Genomic DNA, 24,604 nt, shown 5'->3' on the forward strand with positions numbered 1-24,604 from the left:
GCGTCTCAAGTTCGGAACAGTCCGCACATGTTGGGAAATCCTTGCACCCGTGTCGGTGCAGCCACGCTCCGCCATATTGCAGCAGTTGAGACGCATGCGGAGAAGCAGGCAGCGGGCGTCCCTGCTTATGCGTGCGGGCAACGGTCTGGGCGCCAGGCCGCTCACGACCAGAGGGTCGGGGTGCATCGTCTGCACCACGCCGGCAAGGCCAGTGCGGGCCACGTCGAACGCGGTGACGTCTTGGGTGACTGGGGTGCCCTCCAGGTGGGCCTCCCTGGCGCGGGCGTCGGCGTCTTCGTTGCCCCGGATGCCACTGTGTCCCGGCAGCCGGTGGAGCCGCAGGTAGCAGCCTCGGGAGGCCACAGTGCGCAGCTTAGTTGCAAGGGAGCGTTCCGGGTAGCCGCTGCTGTTGACGGGTTGATCCGCCGCGTGCAGCCGCAGCAGGGCAGTCCTAGAGTCCGTGGGAATGACCGCTCCTGGGTGGTTATGCGTACCCTCTTCGAGGAGGAGGTCGGCGGCCAGGTGCAGCGCTGCTCCCTTTCTACCTTATCCTATCACTCCCCCTGGGCTTCCCTTCGCCTTCACTGGGTTGTTTGCAGGTGAGCTCCCTGCCGAGCTCAAAATGTCCCCAGTGAACTTCCTTCCCTTTTCCCATCGCAAACCACAACCTCCACCCTCATAACTTTAGCCTATTTTTATGTGGCCATTTTGAAGGCTTACTCCTCAGATCCAATTTTTTAAGTACTAAGAAAATCAATTCACGAAAGAAGAAGAAGACGCAGAGGGCGGAAAATATTAAGGTTGACCAGTGAATGCGTTCACGCCCTTCACTCAAGAATCGGCACACGAGCATCGAGAAATACATAGGTTAGATGTAGGCATTTTCATAACGCTAATTACAGAAGTGGTGACAAAGGGAGTCCAAAAACAGGTTTAAAATATATGCCCCCTTCTTTGGACGTTGGAACGCGGTTATGTCTGTGCCCTAGTAACCCTGACAAGATCAAAAATAAACAAGAGGTAACGAATTATGGTTATAATGAAATTACAATTTCGAGGTATGCGGAAATCAGACATTCTGAAGCACATCAGGTGGACTGCTTAGGTTCTCTGTACTCTGGATTCCTGCATCAATTTCATGCTCAATTCTGGAGACTGTACTAATGACTGAACATATGTGGACTCAAAACATCCGAGTGGGACTATGGAGTAATACTTGCTCCGCTGAGTCGGTTCGAGAGCACCCGACATAAACACTCTTTAATCAAAAAATGCCCGAGTGTTTCTTTTTGTTGAATGGCAAACCTAATGGATGTTGACAAATTCCATGCTTACCTTTGGGCACGATGTACTGTGGTTATGGTGGCAAGCACGTCAGGTCAGCTGCATCGGGGATCGTCAAAGTCTTCTCGTGGCTAGAGACGGGCAGAACCTTCCTTAACGACATATTTTATGGTTAGATAAGCGCTTCTCTTTTTCGCTATTACTGTCATGTTTAGTTACCTTCCGCTTGTACTTTTCTTGCCATGTCCCAAACGCAGTTACCAATTTACGGTTAGTTAAACTTTCAAAGCGTGGATAGGTGGGCGAAGTAGACGATCGAAGAGATGATCAATGAAACGATGACTAGCTGGGTCGTTGACCGATGGCACATGGCTGATGATGGTCTATTCCAAGCAAACTCAAAATGTACAGTATGTAAACTATATTTACACTACTTATTTACCACGCGCGGTTCGTGATCGCAAACAAGACGTTGGGCAATGCCTGCGTCGAATGCGGCTCACTGCTCTCGATCCCCTGTCTCCCTTCTGTTTCCCTAAACATCCCCGCACGGGGCACCTTGAGTAATCTTGGTGACGGTGAGTGGCGACACCGCGTACCCCGAGCCCCCCATACCTAAGCTGTTACCTACCATGTTGAGAAGTTGAAAGGTGAAGGGTTAGAAGCCGTGAACGGTGGCCGTTGGAGCCCTGGTCAAGCTCCGGCCGATGGGCTCTCTGTCTGTCTATCAGGCTGGGAGCTCCGGGACCTCTTTGACCATCAGGGTAACGTCAAAGAAGTAGTACCCCAGTTCCCTGCTTTATACTATGTCGCATGGTATTATCGAAACCCTCTCTTCCAAAAGATCGGGCCCCAAAAAGGGTCCGCACCGAAGCAACTAAGCCACTGTCCAACAGCCAAATATTTTGTGCACCACAGAATTTTCCCAAATTCCTCGTGATTCACTCTCTTGAAGCTGAAATTACACTCGCAAGCAAGTCCGTGTTCAAAGTCGCACAATCCCTTGAAGCTATTTTTGGTAGCAGTTATAAGGCAAAGAAACTGTCATCAGGTGATGTACTTGTCGAAGTATTCACCAAGCACCAGTCAGACAAGCTTCTAAACCAGGCGGATATGTGTGACCTCAAAGTAGCTGTTTTAGCGCACCGCACCCTGAACTCTTCGCAGGGGGTAATCTCTGAAATAGAACTTTTGAATGAAACAGAGCAAGATCTTCTTGAAGGCCTGCGTGATCAAGGTCTAACAGCTGTAAAACGAATTACTATGAGACGCGACGGCGAAGAAATCAATACTAAACATGTTGTACTAACCTTTGACAGAAGCTCTCTTCCTCAGACCATCAATGCTGCTTTCATTCGCTGTCAGGTTCAGCCTTACATTCCAAATCCTCGTAGATGCTTCAAGTGTCAGCGTTATGGGCATGGTACCACCACATGCAGAGGTAGCCTGACATGCCCAAAATGTGCTCAGCATGACCACCCAACCGAACATTGTCCCAGCAACACATTCAAATGCTCTATCTGCGGAACTCCCAACGCAGCATATTCCCGGTCTTGTGACGTCTTCAAAAACGAAAAGCAAATCATACACTTGAAAGTCACTGGAAACATCACTTTTGCCGAAGCCCGCAAAAAGCACGCTATGTTCTCGTCTAGAGCATATGCCAACGCAGCTCGCCGGGGGGCGGAGCGGCGTCTTGTCTCGGCAGCGACCCAGTACTGCAGTGCAGACATGGTCCTGCCCCGGCCCCCCTCTGGGTTGCCCCAGCAGCCCAGGACACTGCTCCGCCGGTTGGGGAACCACCGGTGGTAGTGGCGTCCACCACCACTGCCGTGAGAGAGTCTGCACTCCCCAGTCCTGTTCCACTGGCCCCTGAAAGCCTGACGGGCAAGGACAAGGAAGTCGCTGGTTCTTCTGCGAACGCTGCGCTGCTGCAGCCTTCAGTGGCACGCACATCCACCACTCCTAAGGGTGCGCGGGTGAAGGAGCCTGACCCGTCAGCTACTCCTTTGCCATCAGATGAAGAGATGGAGGTGACGCAGGCCTCGCCGGCTTCACAAACGTACAAAGAAAGGCGCCATTCCATGGAGCGCCAGAAAAAGCCACCTCCAAGAGTTCAACTACCCAAAAATAAATGGTACTCCAGAAACACAACACACTAAACTTCCTCTTCTAGTAAAAAAATATGAAAGAAAGCCTAATTCACTGGAATTGTAGGGGCCTAATCAGAAATCTTGACGATATATATGAAATTCTTACAGAGTACCACCCAAGCATATTATATCTTCAAGAAACACATTTGAATAGTCACCAATCTAACTTTCTTAGGCAATACACTATCTTTCGAAAAGACAGCCGGCTGCACTCATTCATCAGGTGGTGTAGCTTTAGTTGTTAAAAAGTCGGTGGCCTGCCAAAAGTTATACCTACAGACTAATATAGAGGCTGTAGCAATGACGGCCATTATTTTTCGTAAGCTAACAACTATATGTTCAACATTCATTGTGCCCGACTATCACCTAACAACAACAGAGTTTGAAAGTTTAATAGAATAACTTCCAGCACCATTCTTATTGGTAGGGGACTTGAATGCTCACCACCCGCTCTTGGGTTCAGCATGGGATGACCCTCGAGGGCGACTCCTAGAAAAATTCTTGTTGTCCTCTGGCACCTGTTTGTTCAATAAGAAACAAGCACCTTTTTTTCAGCGCAACACACAATACATTTTCTTCTATTGACCTAGCGCTGGGCTCTGCCACTCTACTTCCTCTAGTTGAATGGAGCGTCGCTCCAAATCCATATGGCAGTGATCACTTTCCTGTCATACTTAAATTAGCTCACAACCCTGCAATTTCAACCATCCCAACAAGGTTTAAAGAAGAGGGAGCAAACTGGAAGAAGTTCAAAGAATTATCTGAGCTTTCTTACACATCCATACAGCATGTAGACATTGACCAAGCCAGAGACATTATTACTGCGTATATTATAGATGCCGCACATTCCTCCACCCCTCGAGCTTTAACAAACACAAAAAACAGGCCCAGACCATGGTGGAACGAGGATTGTAGGACTGCACGCAAAGAACAAACTATAGCTTGGGGAACCTTCAGAAGATATCCAACAGTTGAAAACCTCATTGCATTTAAACGAGCAAAAGCCAAAGGGAGACGAATTCGACGTGCTGCGAAAACAGAAAGCTGGAGTACATTCCTGACCTCTATAAACTCATTCACTCATACACACAAGGTATGGAAACGAATAAGAGCACTTTAGGGTCAGAACACGAGCACCCTCCCACTTATTAGCACAACAGGTGGCACACTAGAGGATCAGGCCAACGCGCTCGGCAAGCATTTTGAACATATTTCCAGCTCTACCCACTATTCAACCGAATTTCTTCGTCATAAAAAGATTGCAGAACGTAAGCCTCTTCACAACAAGAAAACATCAAGCGGCGGTTATAATTCTCCACTCATAAAACAGGAATTTTCCATTGCACTTTGATCATGTAGGAAAACAGCTCCAGGGGCAGACAACATAACATACGAGATGATAATACATTTACACCAAGACACGCTTGAAGCAATTCTTTACCTTTTTAACTTGATATGGCAAAGAGTACGACTGCCAAAGTCATAGAAAGAGGCCATTGTCATTCCTGTGCTAAAGCAAGGGAGAGACCCAGGTCTGCCTAGCAGCTACAGGCCAATAGCCCTTACAAGCTGCTTGTGTAAATTGTTAGAAAAGATGATAAACCGGCGTTTACTGTATTTCTTGGAGTTTCATGGTGTGCTGGATAATCACCAATCAGGTTTTTGAGTACATCGTTGCAGAAACGACAATTTTGTTACCTTTGAATCTTATGTACGAGACGCTTTTCTTCACAAACAAACTTGCATGTCGGTATTCTTTGACTTAGACATGGCGTATGATACCACGTGGCGCCACAGAATTTTACTGGACTTAGACTAGCTCGGAATCTGTGGAAATATGTTACATTTCATTACAATTTACTTAACCCACCGTATTTTCACAGATCGTTAGGCTCCTGGCGGTCGCAAATCTTTACCCAAGAAAATGGCGTTTCTAAGGGGGGTGCCTTGAGTTGTACGCGTTTTATTGTCAAAAAGAATTCCCTGAAAATTGTCTTACCACGCTCTTTATTCTATTCTGTTTATGTGGATGACATCCAGATAAGTTTCAAATCATGTAATGTAGAGTTAAAGAAAGACAGGTACAATTAGGAGTTAACAGGCTGTCAAAATGGGCCACCGAAAATGGCTTTCGTATCAACGCCGACAAAAGCTCCTGTGTGTTGTTTTCTAGGCAGCGAGGCGTCATAGTGGAGCAGTGCATTACGCTCAATGGAAACCAAATCCCCGTGAAGGATAGACAGAAGGTCTTGGCTATTTTGCTTGACAAAAAGCTCACTTTCATTCCACATTTTCAGCAACTCAAAATGAAGTGCATGCAATCTTGAAACATACTTTAAGTTTTATCACACCAGTCCTATGGCACTGACAAGACATGCTTACTGAGAAAATTCCGTAGCCTAATTATCTCCAAAATTAACTATGGAAGCATTGTGTATCAGTCGACATAAAAACTGCCCTCAAGATGCTGAATGCTGTTCACCACCTAGGACTCCGGCTAGCTACAGGTGCTTTCCGTATGAGTCCCGTTTTAAGTCTTTATGTGGAGTCTGACATGTGGTCCCTAGAACACCAGCGTAAATTCAGTGCACTCTTGTATGCCGTTAAAGTGGCCTCGCTACCTCAGCATCCCTGTAACGCACTACTAAGCGATCACACTACCACATACTTGTTTTTAAAACGCCCCTCACTGGCCCAATCTTTTTTCTTTTACAGCCAGGTCTGAGGCCTCTGAGTTGGGAATATTTTTCACGGACACTCAGAAAACTATTTTTACGGATTTCATTGCGCCTTGGAAACTTCTACCCGTGTCATGCGACTTGTCATTTGTTAAAATTCGTAAGAACCGAGCCCCTCAGGCCCTAAACGCAAGCATATTCACTGCAGAAGCATACAGTATTACTATGGCTGTTGAACACATCCTACAAAGCGTAATACCTATGTTAATTATATACACAGACTCACTTAGTGTTGTATTGGCTTTATCGTCTGGCAGAAGCCACAAAATACATATTTTAACCAGCTTTAAATACTATTATGCGTGCATACTCCATGGGGCTCCAAATTACAATCTGCTGGGTCCCCGGCCTTTGCGGAATAGTTGGCGATGAGTCTACTGACAGACAAGCAGCTGCCGCCACCCACCCTGATGAGGTTGACGTGACATTATTACCTTACACTAATTTAAAGCCTCTCATCAGACGTAAACTCCGCAAGCAATGACAAGAAGAATGGGACACACAGACAGTGAACACACTTCATGTAATTAAGCCAAAAATAGGCAAATACATAACAGACAAACAGAATAGAATCATCGAAGTTACACTTTGCAGAGTACGTATAGGACACACACACGGCACACATTCTTACTTCTTAAATGGCCCACAAAGACCACAATGTTCGAGATGCGGACAAGCACTTACCGTTATTCACATCCTTGTTCAATGCAAAGAACACGATGCTGACAGACGTAAACACTTTCCAGAACTCTACACGCACCACATCCCGATTAACCCAGCACATTTCCTTGCAGACAATCCAATGTTTGCGTGCAGTCGTGTCCTAGAGTATTTATTTAGCGTCGGAGTTTTACAAACAATTTCGTGTCGACCATAATTGTTTCACCGATTTCCCTCTGATGAGGGCAGCATAATCAGTGAAAGCTGAACTGCATTTCCAATCACCGCATATAGTTCTTAGCAGTATGGCTCTCTACACCAATAGGTTGCTTTTAATGAAATGGCCCCCTACAACATTTTTTAACCCTTTTACTTAAAGAAGTATACCCCCAAAGAAATATAAAAGACCCTGGTATTTGGCGCTCTTTGCCCAAGCTGCCCTTGCGCCAATAAACAACACATACAACAACAACTGTTTCCCTAAACATCAAACTCCTCGGTTTTACCTACAAACTCCGCCCACAAAAGGGACGTCAGAACTTCAGAGGGAGGATGGCACATTGATTATTTCATACTAGTCCACTGATTTACCATTGTGACAACGCAAGGTGGATTCAAAATAGTCACGTGACCCACCTCTCCCACTCCCACACAGAAACTAAAAGGTATTGCGCAAAACATAAATATAACAGGAATGAACACCAACCAAAATAATGCAAGCTTTACAAAAATCGGCTCTCGTGCGGCACGTCTTGAAGTTTTGTCATAATGTACACGCCTATGTTTGTGCTCACCGCCGACAGAATTCCTTTCCTTTGTTAATTGGAGCACCTAACAAAACCTGGCCCTCTACCCAACGACGCATCCCATCCACCAAGTAGCCAGGCTGAGACGCGTGATGAACCGAACTTCTCCAGTAACATTGTGCCGAGCAGCTATCACAGAGAGAACGTCTGGTGACCTCTTCCTCTGTTTTACCCAAGGTTTTACCCCTTCACCCACCTTCACTTCCGGTCCGGTTCGGCGATTCTCGGGCAGTAATCGCGGTCGTTACAATGTCACTGGTTGCCTTCCACCGGCTTCTGAAATGAACGCAAAGAAATCCTTCTTCGAACGCTTATATCGCTTTAAGCTATTATGGAGTGGCCGACGCGTTGGTATGCGTTGTCTCCGGGACCGCTCGCCGGGTGGACTGAAAAGCGCGGCGAATAACAACGATGCCTCTGCGGTTTCTTCTTACGCCCGTCACGCCAAGTCAGCTCGGCCAGCGGGGAAACAAACACAGCAAAGGTAAACAAGCTAACCCCAGCGAAAGATATCTAGTTGCTTGGCGTTTTAATAAATAAGTGGTTGACCCGAACTTAACACCGTCCATCTGTCTCCTCCGCTTTCCTCCAGATGACCGCCACTATTGGCGTGGAACGCTCCCGAGTCTCGCATACCGCGGTGATAAATGCGGCATAGGACGCCTTCTCGGTGCCCCCGCTGTCCGTAATGCCGCTGAGCCATTGTGCTTCCGCGTCCATGGTGCCCGACAACGCGGCCACTGGAGGCCGGAAGCCCCGCACCCGCCGCCCGAGAACCCGCCGCCAAACCACTGTGGGCCAGCGCGGTGAGTAACCTGATAGCGGGCATAGGTCACGAAGTGGCCGTTGCAGCAGCAATTCCACGTGTGCTTCAATACCCATCAATGTGGTGGCGCAGTATGGATGCACATTTTTTTTCGAATGAAACGAAGCTTTTACGGTTCTGCATTCGTATTTGTCTGATGAGCTAGCATAAACGCTCAGCTCCAAAGACCACTTTACAACACCAGGGCGAGTTCTCGCTAATTTTAACACCAGAGCTCTTTTAGGTGGAACCTTCTCGTAAGTCTGGTGTAGGTCGTCCATAACGCGGTGGGCTTGCAGAAACCGGTTTCCAAATCAACTCAGAATGATTTCGTGGAAGGATTTCGTGGAGATGGGTCCCTCTCCCTCGCGCTAGCAGACGAAGAGGGTGCCTCCCGTCACTGACATTTAGCAGCAGTTTCGCAAGAACCGTAGTGTTGGCGCGACAACGGCACTGCGCTCCTCGGGCGAGGGCCCCTTGACGTTCAAGCTGACACACGAGAACCGCAGCTGTGCCCTTTCATTTCACCGATTTCACGAAGGGTGGAAGTGGATTTCTTTTTTTTCTCACTTTTTGTATTTTGTTGTTGTCCAGGAGGCAGCGGTACCGGCCCCTGTTCCCCATGTGACCTCCAGGTGACCGGCAGCGAATCTTCGCGAGGCGTGCGTGTATCGGCTCTTCATGCGATCAAAGCTGGGTGACCTCTCCCTGTGCCCTGCTCCCTGCCGCTGTGCCACCAGGTTTCCCTTCTAGTCAGCCGTACGCGTGGGAGCACACCTTAAGGAGTGTCGTCACGGCAAGTTGAGCAACACCAAGCTCGAGACTTGTGACAAGCATTTCAGGAAGCGGTTGACCATTCTACACCACACGTCCGCCTTTTGTGTTGCTCCTGTTACTCCTATTTCCTTCCTCAGAAACTTGTTCGATGGAGAAGAAATTGATTAAGCTTCGTTACGTTTTATAACAATCGTGCCGTGCCCCTGTATTCATATTTTTTATTTGTATGCCGACATGAAGCGTCCTCAGTATCAACCTTAGTGAGGAACGTTAAAATGATGTTTTGCAGATATTTTAAAGGCAGCAACACTCTGCACTGAAGTTACAGAACATCAGCCTTTGCTAGCTACAATCTGACCATCTCCTGAAGCCGTGTAAACTGTCTGTGTGGCTAGCTTTAAGGGGACACGGTTTAATTCCCGGCACTAAGAGCGCCCACACGACAAAAGTTAAGAAAAACTTCGCGTTCTCGCAGTGCTGCAGTTTCACGGTGTTTTGAAGTAAAGCAGACACGATTTATCTTGGTGTAGTTCAGTAGTCAGGGCTGTTCTCAATGAGACAAGCGCAGTGTGATGAACTCCATTAAAATAGTATTTCTGGATCACAATAAAATACGTTTGGGGAAAATTTCAAAATGCGCTTGGAATTTCTGGTTTTTCGATTTCATGAGAACTGTATTTTTTCCTGTTAATTTTAGGTGTTGTTGGCGAATGCTTATTTTTGACGGGGCTATAAACTCCCTCCAAAATGTTGCCCAACGCTGTTCGGAACGTTTTTCGTAAACCTTGAAAAAACGATGCGCTAAGGAAAATGAACCATACAGATGCCTAATGTGTGTGATGCCGACTTCGGCGTTGTTGGTTCTTCGCTGCAATCTGCGACGTTGGCGTTGATAACGATTGTGTAGCAACTATGCTTTCGTTCGATTTACAGCTGACATGAAGGTGAATATGTCCTGTGGGAAGCTATAAAATAAATGCTGCTTAATTTGCAATAACTGCAACCATTCAGGGTTAAAATATACTCTAGGCAGCCACACGACAGCATTAACAAGGTCAACTAATTGAATGTCAACCAGAAAACGTAGAGACGGTCAATCATCTATTTTACCGCAAGGCCAGTGTAGACCATCTTCAAGGCCATTTGCATCGCAATTTCGAAATTACAGATTGGTTTTGTCGTGACTTGGGAATAGCAGAAGGGATAACACGCCAAAACGAAGAACTGCCTTTGCGGGGACCAGGGTTCTTACCGCGACCAAGCTCGACCCACGAGACTCGCCCGCAAGGCTAGCTCGGCTGAATTCCGCCATTGACCGCCAATCAGAGTAGCGGCAGAGAACACCAAGGAACACACAAGACACAACGAAACCGCCAAACTCGCGTTTATTTGCGCTCCACCAATAACGTGGTCCATTCCTCGCTCGTCCGGACCCAGCCGTCCGGCGAAGATCAGGAGGCAGGCGCAATTGAGCAGACAAAGGAAGGAGTAAAGACAGATGAGCGGTACTTAAGTCTCTCTTCGTCTCTTGCTTATACCAAAGAGACCCTTGCCTCGTCCCGCGCCGCCACACCCGCTCTCGGGGGCTCCGAACAAACCGGTCACGTAAGGAGCAATCTCCGCGCCACCACCGTGACATGCCTGCGCCACGGCGGGAGAGGCGCAGCCGCCGAGGGCAGAGAGGGAGCCTTCCCCGTCGCCTCAGGGGTGGACGGCGAGGAATGGGGAAAGCGCCCGGCTCTGGGTTTCCCACAACATATATATTTGCGTCTTGTATTATATCCCTTCGCAGGAACACAGTTACAAAAAAAACGTACCCATTAGCCCAGAAAAGAATTTTGTTAACTCGGGGGCAATGATTTATAACTAGAATGAATTAGAAATTAAGAAGCATTTCCTTTATGGCACTCTTGGTTTTTATGAACAAAAATTAGCTAGGGCTCAAGCAATGTTCATCCCCCTCACTATGCCTCGAGATACCCCAGCAAAGCGATGTCCTTTTTCTAGTGGCTTCTAAGTGGTCCTGATCTGCGCCTTCCCTTCCACCTTTTGCATGAGAATATTTAATGACCTCTCCACCTCTGCTCCTATTATTCTGTTTCCACAGGTTCAATAGCCTTTTGCATAGCTTCTCCGTCCTATGTGGCTTAGAAATAACACCCCTTCAGCCAGTTTTGTTTTGGAGAAGCGGGCAGACCGTGCGTCACAAAAAGTTCCACTCCAGATGGTGGAAAAATATATAGGAGGCATCGACACAATCTCTTGAGCCGTTCTGGCGTTTGAGCAAGGGGACGACCAAGAAAATGTAAAACATTGGCTCTTTACGCTTTACAATGGGCCTTGTCGCGATTGCCTCCAGGCTCGGAGGTAGAATGTGTTGCGGCCCCACTTTACTGACGATGTTTTCATCTCGCCTTAGAGTGTTATTTGGTTACTCGTTCGTGGCAGTGCCCTTCGTGGCAATTATTCTTTCTGTTGCTCCTACAAAATGTTGCTGAAGTGATTGTAAGGCTGGACTTTTACTTATCATTGTATCAATACTGCATCAGCAAGAGCGGCAAGTTCAGCGCAGTGACGTAGTACATGAAATAGAGGTAAAGAAATAGTGTATATTTCTACGTGTATCTGCTCACTTTATGCCTCTCTCGAGCTGAATCTCTTAGTCGAGTATTTAAGGGTGACCTTTCAAGGCTCAGGGGTGAATTGTTAAGTACTACAGCATTTTTTTTGTAGAATTACCCGCCGTCTATAAAACCGCAACTAAAAACTGGCCTCATGAGACCTTGGGCAGGCTCACAAAACATGCCACGCTTATACCTATAAAAAAACAAAAAAGCTGTATTAAGCGACGTTCAATCTACCTTCGGTAGCAACACAATTGCTCATAAACATCATTACGAAGCAAACTTTCTGAGTGTAGAGTTATTCTGATAGCCTCAGGTACATCTCACACTTCTGCCTGTTGTACGGAGGCATGATGCAGAGTGCGACCGTGGGATAAACAGAACACTACACAGCCCAACTTCAGTGTTTACCTTTTGTGCTGCTGTACGTTTGTTCTATTTATTAGTACAAATCAGTGCTTCTTTGCATGCGGCCACTCAAGTCGGTGGGAGAGGTGTTGACTGTGAGTGAAAACCTACTGCATGGAGGTTCATTATTGGAGTAAGGGTTAAAAATCACCTCCGCTACTGACATAAGTTGCGGAACGGCACTATTATTTTAGAGCTGCTAGACACCATTTGATCAAAATACCATGAAGAAACTTTTATGCTGCTTGCGTTGCTTCCAGCAGAATAAGGGCTCCTTCCTAAACCTTGCATCTTTTCTATGCAAGGGTGCGAAGTTCACGCACCGTCTTCAGATACCACCACTGTGCTCGCCATTATTTGTCACAGCTGGGTACTCTTCTTTGGAAGTTCTTTACTTGGCTTGGACGAAGTTCTATGCAGATAAATTTATTAACAAACGTTGCACAACTTATCAAGAAGTCTTATGATGTTCTAGATTGAAGTATTCTTTAACGTTGAAGTAAAAATAAATATTTGTTTTCACAGAAATATTGGCCGCCTATGGTTTAATCAGTGTGCGTAACTCCAATGGAAAACACTACATATGTACTTTAGAAGGACTTGTTGGGCGAGTTAGTGCATTTTCTCAGAAGGGGTAAACTACGCTAAGGAAGACGCTACACAGATAGCTACAAAAAGTTGGAAGTCTGCGCCAAAATTGGAACTCTTGAGTTGGAAGTCTGCGCCTGTCTTTGTGTACCTCTATCTGTGTGCCGTCTTCTTTAGCGCAGTTTACCCCTTCTTAGAAAAAACTACACCCTGATTTACGGGGTACAGGTGTGCTATATTTTGAGCCGTGGCCATGTATTATCCCGTGCGTGGGATAGTGTTGCAGAAGTTAACATTTCGCTTGCCTTATAGAGTTGAGAACATGAATTTTAATGCTTTCGATGGGGTCCCTCTGCCACCAAGAATTTGACGAAAAACTCATCTATTGTTAGACCTCTCCCGATAACGTGATGTAGAAACGACATTGAAACGCCAGAATTTCTTTATTAGAAAATTTCGAACATATCTAGTCATAGTGTCTTCAAGAATAAATCAGACCCTTCGTCCCAGCACGTTAAACACAGCTACGAAATGTTTGAAAGAAGGGTGAACAGTTTCTGTTTGATAGGGTTTCTTTGTACATCCGTGGCTTCCAGCTGAAAAAGCTGCTTGTGAAAAGTTCGCAGTTACTTGCCACGCCTGAAATGTACAGGACGTAACATATTCCGCGCTAAGGCCTTCAGTGAACACTTCCCTTCTTTGGCAACAAGAATACTTCATGAAAGATCATCATAATTCCTCCTCTTAGTTGGCTGATATGTACATTTGTGTAATCCTACCAATGTTTCAATTATTTGCATGCGTTTTACCCACATTTGCTCCAATACTTTGTTAAGTTTCCGTTTGAATGTAAATTGACTTGTTTTCGGTATCCGTTCCTGTAAAAGTGACAATTTGTTTTGGTTATGGTCACAATTTCAGCACACATTTTAAACTTTAACCTCAATCGGTCTTCAATCAAGGCTGATATTTTTTAGTAGAAATTATTAATACACCGAACAATACAAAACAGGTGTGCATACTGGGCATGGAGGTACTACTAGGTTTCGCTTTGAATAAGATTTTACATTTGTCGCAAACAAGAACGTGTTTGAAGAAAAAGGACGCTCTGCACAGAGTTTATGATTGAGGCCTCTTAACAAGAATAGATGTGGTTTAGAACCGCACCCTAAGTGGTTTCGTGCTGGCTATTTTATTAATCGATCACCTTAATGTGCTGCAAATATAGTCACCCGTAATATATTTAAGAATATATTCGCTGGTTGCCTAGTCATACTGCGTAGCAACAAAAACATGGCAATAATTTTAATTCGCCTAAATACCCTTTCGGGAGCCTGTAATAATGGAGGTCAAATCGTAACTTAGAAGATCTCTCTTTACGTGAAAATGTTTATTCTACTACGCAAGAGGATTGCTTTCGTAAAACTGTTCTACTTTCAGCCATAATAAATTATTTTCAAACGTGAATTGTGTGTATTTTAAGATCTTTCAGATAATGTTTGCGCACTACAAAAGAAATTCAAATATATTTAACTTCTCCCTGAAGTTGGTATACGCCAATGCTCAGGCAGAGTATGTATCCAAAAATTCAGATACTTTTCGGGAATTTTTATATTGTGCAGGTTGTTTTACAATGAGAAGTTGGAATGAATTTAATGGGCGACATAACGCTAGTAAAATGCCAACAAACCAAGAAATAATAATTGCCACACCTTGCAGCCGTATGCAAGTATTTACAAATTTATTTTTCAATGTTCTTTGAAAGAAACCGAATACGCCTAATCCTAAAACATCACTGTCACCAAGTGGAAAAATTAGTCAGTTACGGATATTTTAAATGAATGTTTTCTCTGCGGAGTTACTTCGGTATTCTCTTGCCGGTGACGGTGACGGTGTCGGGTAATTCGTACTACCAAGGCATCTCTGAAGCTTGTTTTTGTTGTGTACTCCCGACAAAATACCTATTTTTTTATATTTTCATTGTGAATTTCAATATTCTGCGATTATTACAGCTTTGAGAAAATATTACTAGATGTTCTGCATTTCTTGCAATAAGAAAACGTCATGTGAGTCGAATACACCATATGCTTCGGTTTCCTTTGTTTTGAAGCAGGGCGAGTTCCGGGTGTTAGATAATATATTTTCGTGCCCTTTTCAATTATCCAATGTAAAGCATAGTAATTTAAAGCACACCAAAATGATAAATTATTGATAGCTTTGGGTTGCTTGGTAATTTTAAATTCACTGATGTTTGGGTTCCTTTTTAGTTGTACGATTGAGCTTCAGCCAGCTGACGCATGTACATAACGATCATTTATATAAAATGTATTTTTATAATATTTCACTTCAACTTTTTAAGCGGGCGGCTTCCCATGTAGTCAGCTACGTGTTTAACCTATTTTTATTTCCAATCTTCCGCTGTTCGATGCAAAAAGATACTAATCAACGTATTATGCACCACATTGCTAGTTATCTCGTCGGATACAAGGTTTTTGTTGGGCAAGACAAATAGTGAGTATAAAAAGTGCGGGATACGTTGTGACGCAATATATCTGTTGGTCTGTGTGCGATTTTTCCGAATATTGTGGGCACGTTTAACTCTGCGGCAGTGTATGAGAAACGGCACAGTTTGCTTTGTTTTTAAAGTTGACCAGACACGCGTCCGCTGGGCTGCATAAAGAAAAAAAAACGTTACAAAGAAATAACTATTAGGGGAAAGCTGGGGCACAAAAGGGACTTCGAGTTACCGCAAGAACTTTTCCTGGGGAGAAAGCGCAAAACGACAGATGTTATTTTTGGTGGATGTGAGCTTGGCTAAATGAGTGCGTTTCCAATAGTACCAGCCATGTAACCGAAGGGAATAATTTATGTTTTGAAGATCAAACATTTTCCCAAGTTTTCTGCCGAAATTGTGCGCTTACAACCGTGTAGCTAAAACCACAACGTGGCCGGGAAGTGTTTTGGTTATCAGCTCCAGTGCAGGGAGCTGGAGTCCTGCCGTATGGACCAATAAAACATTTCAAGAACACCTTACCCTTACCTAGGGCTCCGGGAGAAATCTTGTGTCCCTTTGATGGTTGTGTGCTCTCAATATAGTCACGACCTTTCATCTTTTGTATTATTCATGGTTATACGGCGTAGGCGAAGCCGCATTTTAATTTTTCGCTGTGGATGAGATGAACATTAGTATCGACACTCTTCTGCACTTTCTTACACTGATTTTGTGTTCAAAATACTCAATTTCCATTCACAGGATTTATTCTGATAGAAAGGTATAGAAAGAGATAGAAAGATAGATAGGCTGATAGAAAGACATAGAAAGCACGCACTACCTGTTACTGGATGTTTATAAATGTTTCGTCAGTGCTATGAGGCCACTTGCTTGGCGGATATTGGTGGGGAAAACAGAGCGAAAAACCTTGAAGAAAAAAAAGCAGAAAAAATGTTTGTGGTCTTGTTTCTGTTTTCATATTGGTCTGCATGCCTGCCTATTCGCCATAAAATTTTAACTTAAATTTAAAATGTCCCTTGATGACAAGTAAACACTTAATATTTACTTTACCCATTGAAATTTCTGTCAACAAAAACCGTTTGCTTTTACCTGTGTATTGAAGATCACGTAGGCTTTTGTCTCGCGCAATCAATAAAACTTTCATTAAAAAGGCATAGATAATTGGTGTGTTGTGAGGAAAAAGACCAGCAGAACTAGTTATTTTATTGGCCATCTTGGGCATTGGAATGGAACTATTGAATGTGATGTTAAAAGCCCCCCCAAAGTATAATGCTATTGGTGGCCCGAGGTTTGCCAAGTGAAGTGCTTTTGTTGAGAAGTAATCACTCTTCTGAGCGTACAGGCTTAAACGATGACCGTAAACCCCAAAACGCTGGTGTGAACGTTGCAGTGTGCCTGGGGCATCTAATCCTTTCTATGTTTGCTATGGGGAATTCCGAATCATATAGGCTCTAATTGAATTCTTTGCCAAGCACGGCACCGAGGCAGCCACATCGGGTATTGTACAGACTAAGTTTTTTACTCCGAAACAAATTTCATCATCCCAGAAACTGTGCCCAACGTTTGTGAGTGCGATTGCGACTACAACGAATAATAAATTCATTTTCTGCAGGAATGAATGCGAAGTTGTTTGTGGTGGGTTGTTGACACCTTGCCATTCCTGCAGCTAGCGTCAAAATATCAGTACCAGCACGTTTCCCATCATAGGAAATGCTCACAAATGGCCTTCAATTATTTACACTTTCGTGCGACAGTAATTGGTGAATGATTACAGTACCGCGATGTAAAACAATTAAAGGGACCAACAGATGATAGGCCATTCTGAAGGAAGATCCCTCTATCTTCACGACGTACTGGTTTGATGGGGTCACCTGTGTGGGGCTACTGAAGCTCCACCGATGCCATGCACAAGTTTCAGCGCGATTAGAACGATCCATAACAACCGAAATTATATCTGATGTCCACAAAAAATAATTCCTAAATAGTGGGAAATACGTACAGTTAATCCTGGAGTCCAATATCTGGTACGTCTGCAACCCGAACGCCCAAGCAGCCGAGGCCAATGGCCAATGATTCGAAACCTGATGGGTCCCTATTGGCATCAGAGATATCGGCCACTTATCGGTAACTCGGCGTAAAGATTTAGTCAGTGGCAAGCAAACGGCGACCGGAAGTAACGTTACAAGGAAGATTCATCAGAAGCTGAGCTTCAGCTGACGGATCAAACGGCATTTTGGCCTTGAGCTTGCCGAGCCCGTGACGGCGACGGTTAGAGCGGGTGAGCAGGCCACAACGCAGCAAAAAGTAGTTACCTAAAGAGCCACAGCAGCGGGCCATGAAACAAAGCATACTTAAACTAAAGTGCAGCGTAATCAAAAGAGCGTGGGAGATAGTGTTACACGTTAAGTAGGAATGGGTCATTTGTGTGTCCTGACGCAACGGTGTCCGTCGAACTACTTCAGCGTTGTGCCTTTGGGCGTTCTTTCTCCAACAGTTTGATAACAGCGCTAGGACAGGACACAGAGAAGGCGACACGAGGCCTGGACACAAAAAGCGACACGAATTGGCAAAGCTCTCGAAGGCTAATATTGGAAAACGCTTGGGAAAGAATATTGCCATAATATTGCCTATAAGTGGACCCAGACTTTTTTCATGCAAATGTTTGGCTTTGCAGCCAGTCCTTATGACCAATGCCTATTTTATGAACTGCCTCGCCGCCAGATTTCTGCTTTATACATGATAGTGTACAGGAAATTATTCAAGGAGTGCGAATGATTTAATTATATCGCCCTCGTTAAATTGTATTTTGTAAACTGGTATATATAAAAAAGAAATGGGACCGCGAGACACAATAAACAAACTGCATCAACATTGCGAAGCACTTACATGACTTGCCAAAAACAATTCAGCAACACAACACACCGGGTCTCTCTGTAGTTTTTTTATTATGCATATTAAATTTACGAGAAACCTGGCCCAAAGGGCCCCTGAGATGGGGCTTTTGGGGGTCGATGGTATCGAAGCGCAATGGCTGTTTTTTGAACTAACCGTGACGTTATAGTGCGCTCTTGATATAATCATTTTTTTACGCGCGTAAAAATATCAGAAAGCTACAAAAGCATCTTTTGTGTGTGTGTGCGTTTACACAGTCGCAGATATTTGTTTTACACAGGAGTGTAAAGAGCTTACACACCGGGCCAAACCAGGCTTGACGCTCCTCCGTTCTCGGCGGAAGGATACAGTGAGCGCAGGAGCAATGAGGCTCACAGCGGGATCGCTCAGCGCTCCGTGGTTGGTGAAACACTATCATCAGTTCTCTTTGCATTTGTTTTTGGATGCTGTACGTAACAGGATTCTTTGCACCATCTGAGTTTCGAGCATAGCCTCAATGTTGTGTCAATTAGGAGGTTGTAACGAACTTGCCGAGCTTGCCGAGGGTGTTGCCCTCGGCAACACCCTTGCGGTGTTGCCCAGGGTGCGCCGTGCCAATGACGAAGGTGGGAGATCCTTAAGCAGCGCTTGGACGACGCTGGGCACTGCTCGTGATCCCGAGGCGCACGCAAAAGTGCGCTCACGCGGGCTGAATAAATCAGTTCAAGCCCCAACGCTTTTGCAGCTGATTCTCTGCGCCGGTCGCGACAAGGGGAAGAGCATGCACATCCCCTAACGACAGGTCCTGCCAAAGAGTTTTATTTCATTGCTTCCCATCAAGTCATGATCGCAGGAAAGTGTAGATTGGTGCGCCCGCCCTTCCTAATGAACCGTGTTGTCTAGTGTCATTAGCGCACTTTACCTTTTACCGTGGTTATTGAAGCAAGAGTAGCCGTTTGTCGCTGAAAATGAAAGGATTGCACTCAGCGGTTCTTTCATTCCGGCTTACCGACTGCCATGTAGCGACAACTGGCGAATTCGTCTCAAAGCACAGGACACAAAAGTTTTTTGCCCAGAACTGTTCGCTTACGCTTGGAATAGCTTGAATTTTGGGTGTTTTAGAACTGGCAGCAGCGGCAGCGCGGCGAACACTGCCCTGAAAATCCCATTCTATGCACTGCAGGGGCCAGCTCTGGACCAGGCACGTGCATCCGACGGCGAGGCAACCCTGAGAACGACGGGCAATACTGCGCAGCTCAACTCGTCACCGTGCTACCGACAGGAACGCCAGCGTGCAGCCGGTGTCTACCCACGTGGTCACCTACCGCACGTATAAAGACAGCGGAATCCCGGAGCCCCGCTACTGGCAGCAGTGGCAGCGCGGCGAACACTGCCCTGAAAATCCCATTCTGTGCACTGCAGGTTAGTGCTTGACAACCTTGTCAAAAAACCTCGATTAATACGTTGTTCCTGTAACGCTGTTACTGCTGCCCGGTGTTTTTTTTTACTTGTTGTGTTTCTGTTGATGTTTTGAGATGAGTAAAGAAGTAGTGAGACTCATACTTGAGCTGAAAGATGAACTGAAGGAAGGGATGGCGCTCCTAAAGGATTCCCTGGAACAAAACTTTGACCTTGACGAAAGAAGCCTTCGCACGGAAATAGACGAAATCAAAAAGAGCATGGATCTCATGTGCAAATGCCTTGATGACGCGAATGGCCGTCTCAAAAGCACAACCAGGGAAAACAAAGCTTTGAAAAAAGAAAACGAAGAACTTCGGAGCAGGGTTCACGCGTTGGAAAGAGACTTGACTACAAGCCAGAATGAGCTCTTGAAATCTGAGCAATACACGATGAACAAAAATGTGGAAATCAAAGGCATCCCGCAGGAACCTGCGGAGAACCTTTCTGATATACATAAAAAACTAGGGGAGGCCGTTGGCGAAGCCCTGTCACCTGGGGATGTGGACGTGTGCCACAGAGTACGGACGAAAAATGATACTAAAACGAATATTATTGTACAGTTTCAAAGCCGGGAAAAACAGGACCAGTTTCTTGAAAAAGCACGTAAGATGAGGCTGAAGAATGATTTACTCGGTTCCGAGTGCGATGACCCGATCTACATAAATGAGCATCTTTGCCCTGCAATGAAACGGCTTCTTTGCATGGCTGGTGCACGCAAGCGCGAACAAGCATGGAAGTTTGTCTGGGTCAAGAACGGCGTCATTTTCGCCCGACGAACCGAGAAATCGCAGATAATACGCATCAACCGCGAAAGTGATCTTGCAAAATTTGCCCTGTGCACACGACGTAATACCCTCTAAAAAGATACATGTGCAACGTCGCGTTGATCATCTGTCATGGCTAGTGATTACGTTCTTCCACAGGACATCGGCAAAGTGTGTGGTGAGAAAAATATTGAACCATGGGTTAAACTTCTCCACTTGAATGCCCGACCTGTACAACCAAAGCGAGACGAAATTCCTGCTCTGCTCATTTCCTTCAAGTTTAAATTTGATGTGGTTATGTTCACAGAAACATGGTACAACAATGATTCCGAATTTTATATACCAAAAGGGTTTACACATTTCTACTTGAACCGCACAGACAGTAGAGGGGGCGGTGTCTGTATCCTGACGGCCTTCACTGGCTGTGAAATGATGGAACCTTTCAGCAAAATAACTGATGATTACAAAGTACTGTGTATTAAGGAACGCGAAAAAGTGTTTGCAGTCGTTTATCGACCCCCTGCAGGACGTATGCGGGCATTTTTGGATTTCCTTGACGCTATTCTGTCGTACGCCAATGAAATGGGATATACTCTAGTTCTTGGTGGGGATTTTAACATACATATTTTAAGCCAATCAATGCCTACAGCAGATTTTTTAGGAATACTTGAACACACTTGGTTTCACAATGTAATTACTTTACCAACGCGTGTCACTGCTACAACGTCATCATTACTTGGCATGTTTATAATGAACATCCCGAAGAGCCATAGCATTTCTGGTGTTTTAAGCTGTGATATCAGCGATCACATGCCGATATTTGCTTTTATAAACACACGCTCCCACCTCCAGCCTAACAAGCCTTGTGAAACTACATACCGCCTTATATGTGAAGGCACACTACAGACTTTTAGAGAAAAGATACAGGCCGTAGACTGGTCAAGCGTTTTACCTCATCATGAAGCTGACACCTCATATGAAGAATTTTTGAAAATGTTTAAAATGCAATACTTTGAGTCATTTCCAATAAAACACTTTAAACCAAGCAATAAATCGCGGAAACCGTGGATTACGAAAGGTATCCTTAGGCACATACAGAAAAAGAACAAACTTTATCAAATATTTCTTCGTACTCGGGATCAAAGCGATTCGAAACGGTACAAGGCTTTCAGGAATAATCTAAACAAAGAGAAAGATCAAGCAAAAAAAGATTATCTCTTTCGCGTATTTAATGTAGACTGTCTTAGCAAAAGTGAAACAGTGTGGAAAAAATTAAACGACGTTTTTAACAGGAAAACAAATCTACTGAAGTTCAACCTACTATTGTTAATGGCAAAGTATTAAAAGGGAAAGAACTAGCCGATCGAATGAACGATTACTTTACAGAGCTGGCGGGAGGCGCCAACAAAAGCGGATGCACTGACGTAGCCAACAGCATATCGAGCAATGCGCACATGTTGTTCTTAACGGCAACCGATGTATCGGAGATTATCGCAATCTTCCGGGGACTGAAAAACAGTCGTAGCAGGGACGCTGACGGCCTAGAAATTGCACCGATAAAACATGTATTAGACCTTATTGCGCCTTTGTTAACACTCATTTATAATTTAGTTCTGTCAACTAGTGCATTTCCTAAAAGCATGCACATAGCGAGGGTAACCGTACTTCACAAAGGCGGGGACAAAAATGTGTTCAGCAATTACCGGCCGTTGTCGATATTACCGATATTTTCGAAATGTATTGAAAAAATTATCAACCTTAGAATGGACTGTTTTTCACACAAATACAACTTAATTACAAGCAGCCAACACGGTTTTAGAAAAAAGCATTCCACGGAATCTGCATTACTGGTACAAAAAGAAATAATTTTAGATAATATTGAGAAAAAATGATGGCCCTAGGAATATACCTCGATTTCAGTAAAGCCTTCGATCGCGTCAATCACAATTTTCTGCTCTCTAAATTAGAAAAATATGGCTTTCGAGGAAATATACTAGCTCTTTTACGGTCGTACCTAGGATCACGTAAACAGTTTACAGAAATTAATAAGTGCAGATCTAATGTTCGACCGGTTGTCACAGGAGTGCCGCAAGGCAGTATTCTCGGTCCCATTCTCTTTCTGTATTACATAAACGACATTGTCAATATCAGTACAAGATGCACTTTTGTCATTTATGCTGATGACTGCACAGTGTTTGTTAATGAAATACAATTAACTGACATAACAGAACAGGCAGGTAGAATTTGTGGCGAGATAAAAAAGTGGTCGGAAATCAATAACCTTTTGCTTAATGAATCTAAAACAAAGTGCGTCTTATATAGGGCTCGGAATACCCCCATAAATATACCAAACAGTATTATTTTGGGCCCATACATGGTAAAGCTTGAAAAATGTGTCAAAACGCTAGGTGTAATATTCACTGAACATATGTCCTGTTACGACCATGTTGACTTAGTGTGGTCAAAAGCTCCGAAAACTCTTGGGATAATTAGCAGGTATCATTATTTTCTTCCTTTTGGAATTAAAAAATTATCATACAATTCTTTATTCCAATCGCAGCTCAGTTATTGTGTGTTAATATGGGGAAACACAACAGCAAATAATCTGAACAAACTCATGGTTTTTCAAAAAAAGGCAGTCCGAGCCATTGAAAATGTTCCGTATAATGCACACACTGACGAATTATTCAGGAAAATCGGATAGTCCGAGCATTTAAACTATATCATCAAAAACTAACTAGAAGCTAAAAAAATGCAGTACAGGGTAAATTAGCGGTATTTATAGAATTAGCTAAGCTACAAAAAAAGTTTGCCATACTCCTGTCGATGTCAAGTTCCTTGGCAGGTACCTTTCTCACGCACAGATTATGGGCGCCAGAGATTATGCCACACCTTACCCAACACATTAAATGAGCTTTCTAAGCACTGCATTGATCCTTTATTCATTATTGACAAGAGCATGTTGGAACTATCGTTGTGATGGCTTTATTTGAATTTTACTTGCGAAAACGTGTTCCTGAACGCAGGAAATGCTGTTCGTGTCAATTTCATGTATACATTATCACTCTCGCGTACGAATGTTATGTGTCATTGGAATTCTAAGATAACATGTTCTGCAATTTTACCTCATTGCCGGTTTGCATTTTATGTACTTGTTTTTACATGTGACAAGCGCTACATTGCTGAATATTCACGTTGCTTTTACCTCGTTTTTACGGTGCACGCCTTCATTTAGTTTTTTCTAAAGTGAACAAATACTGTTTCTAATTGTGTTTTACCGTGTTTCCTCAGCTATCTCGTTTTTCTTTTCCCTGTGTGAAATGTTACCCAGTAGGAAATGAATCATTTAACAGTATGTATGTATGTATTGTATTTGCACTTTTCTGCTAGTTGACGGTGGCCGGAGCTCTGTAAAACTGCTTTATTGCAGTTTTTTTTTCGGCCGCCATTTTTTCACCATTTTTCACCTGGTGTATTGATTTTGTTAAAAAATAAACAAATTGAATTGAAAAATTGAATTGAAACTGTCACAGTACAATACTTTTCTTTCGAAAGAGATGTACACTTCCGCTGTAGAGCTTAAAATATTAGAAAACAAGACGCTGAAACCGCCATCTAGTGGGAACCATTAGCACCAAATGTTGAATTAACAAGAATTTATGCCTCCGCTAAATATTTCGATATATCTTGAGTAAGATATGTTGTAATGATTCTGCAGTTACTTTTTTTACCTTTCCCAAAACGATTTTAAAATAATAAAATAGCTATGCTGGTTTATAAACGCAACTGAACCATTGGAAGCGTGGGAGGCTGGAGTAGGGGCGGAAATTTTGCTCGCTCTTCTGGAAAATATTGTCATTAATCGTACTCCTGATCGACATATAGGAAGAATGCAATGAACAACCTCAACTAAGATTGATTGTATGAAGCTCTGAGCGCAGTGAGTTTACTGTGCCGTAGAGTTCCGAAAGAACGCCCACCCAAAGTACAGTCATATCAGCTTTCGGGTCAGGTGCAAAAAACTACAAAAAGGTGGCCGCACCGCTAAACAAAACTCCTGAGATATCAAGAAAAAAAATTTGAGACTGCCGAACATTCGGGTCAAGCGCGGAAAGGACGAATAAGTGACCGCATGTACGCATGAAGAGATTAT

At 44.3% G+C, this 24,604-nt stretch overlaps 1 pseudogene; it reads left to right on the forward strand.

Moving 5' to 3' along the window:
- The window catches only part of LOC144165721 (uncharacterized), a 72,659-nt pseudogene that overhangs the window by 16,000 nt on the left and 32,055 nt on the right, over positions 1 to 24,604 (forward strand).

The sequence above is a fragment of the Haemaphysalis longicornis genome, unplaced genomic scaffold (assembly GCF_048455015.1).
Source record: "Haemaphysalis longicornis isolate Haplotype H1 unplaced genomic scaffold, Haemaphysalis longicornis Haplotype H1 scaffold_15, whole genome shotgun sequence".
Taxonomy (NCBI): domain Eukaryota; kingdom Metazoa; phylum Arthropoda; class Arachnida; order Ixodida; family Ixodidae; genus Haemaphysalis; species Haemaphysalis longicornis.